This window comes from Etheostoma spectabile, chromosome 3 (assembly GCF_008692095.1).
Source record: "Etheostoma spectabile isolate EspeVRDwgs_2016 chromosome 3, UIUC_Espe_1.0, whole genome shotgun sequence".
In the NCBI taxonomy this organism is placed as follows: Eukaryota; Metazoa; Chordata; class Actinopteri; order Perciformes; family Percidae; genus Etheostoma; species Etheostoma spectabile.
Window position 1 is genome coordinate 30,108,496 of NC_045735.1, and position 1,622 is coordinate 30,110,117.

The following is a 1,622-nucleotide window of genomic DNA, read 5'->3' on the forward strand; positions in this document are numbered from 1 at the left end:
CCATGTTAGTGATCCGGAGCTGAGATGTGTCAGTGTACGGGCTCTGGAGCGTCTTTAATTCTTCAGTTCCATCACACACTCTCTCGTCTTTTGCTGCACCTAAAAACACAAAGAAAGAGAAATGTGTTTTTTTAGCCTTTAAATTATCATTCTTTCTTTGGGTTTATTGCTCCTTTTTATTCCATTTAACCTGTCAAACATGCCTTGTAGAAACTCACATAGCTATATTGTTGCATATAAAAAATTTGGTTTTAAATGTAGTACACCAATAAGCACTGTTTTGCCTACAATTATTGTATTATAATTATTTATAATCTTATAATTCATAATTATTAATATTTTTTTTCAGTTTGTGTCAGTGATATTTTTTTCAACCTTCATTTAATCCAACACACAAATAAGTCATCAGAAAAAAGGTCACATTTATAAAAGCCAAACATGTATTTCCTTTAAATACTTTCATGACCTGTTTTAAGGAGGAACCCTAACCCGCAGCGGTGCAGGAAGAATGCCAACAGGATTATCAGCGACCCAAATGACCACAGCCACAAACTGTTCTACCTGCTGCCGTCTGGCAGGTGCTTACGCAGCATCTGGTTCCTGCACTGCCAGGCTCAGGGACAACTTCATCAAACAAGCCATTAGACTTCTGAACTCTTGAGCTAATGTCGACCATAACTAAACCGTCACTTAACCTTTCATACTTTATACTGTCACTTAACCTTTCATACTTTATACTGTCACTTAACCTGTATACTTTGCAACTTCCTGTTAAGCATACATTTACCACATTCCTGCTGACATTACAGTTATTCTTTTTACAATTACTGTACACTATGTCTAACACATACAGTATATATTTTTATTTTATACCATATATTTTTCACCTATATATTTTAACTTTGCACTATTCATTGTCATAGATTTTCATTTTTATTGCATGATTTTCTATGTATACATATTCATTGTTGAAGGGAGCCTAAGATCAAGATTATTTTTGCCAATTACTCCGTCTCTGTAATTGTTGTGCATATTACAATAAAGAACTTAAAAATTATAACTAATAAATGATCAGTAATCACTGTCACAATAATAACAACTTCACACTATATAATGTAACTAATACATTCAAGTAAGTGTAATTTAAGAAATGGATTAGTAGGCTACTTAAGCTTGGTGGGCAGGAGAATGTATACTGTGTGTTTGTGCTCGGGACTTCAGTGTTGACATTTTGAAATCACTGCAGCAAAGTTCATACTTAATCCTCAACAAGAACGCAGAGTGCGTACATTTTTCCTGAGGGATCATCATTAAAAGTGAGTTTATTTACAGAGAGGAAATTCACCTTATGTCAAACTCATGTCTTTGATCAATATCGGCAATTTCCCTGTCAATCTGGGGTTTGGTCTTAAAGCAGCTGCTGAGTCTTTAACACAGGACAATCCACTCAGATAGACATCCAAAAAAACAACACAACACAACCAAAAAAGTCCAACTGTCTGTCCTATGCTAAAAATCTGAGAAACATTCTCACTTTTTCCCAGCCTGCAGTTGAATGCACCTTCCCAGAACTCAGTAAGCACTGGCGAGGCAGCCACTTTAGAGGGAGAGAGATCCAGCAA

General features: G+C 35.6%; 1 pseudogene; it reads right to left on the minus strand.

Annotated features, from left to right (window-relative positions):
* Positions 1 to 1,622, minus strand: part of LOC116687068 (extracellular calcium-sensing receptor-like) — a 5,433-nt pseudogene that overhangs the window by 2,036 nt on the left and 1,775 nt on the right.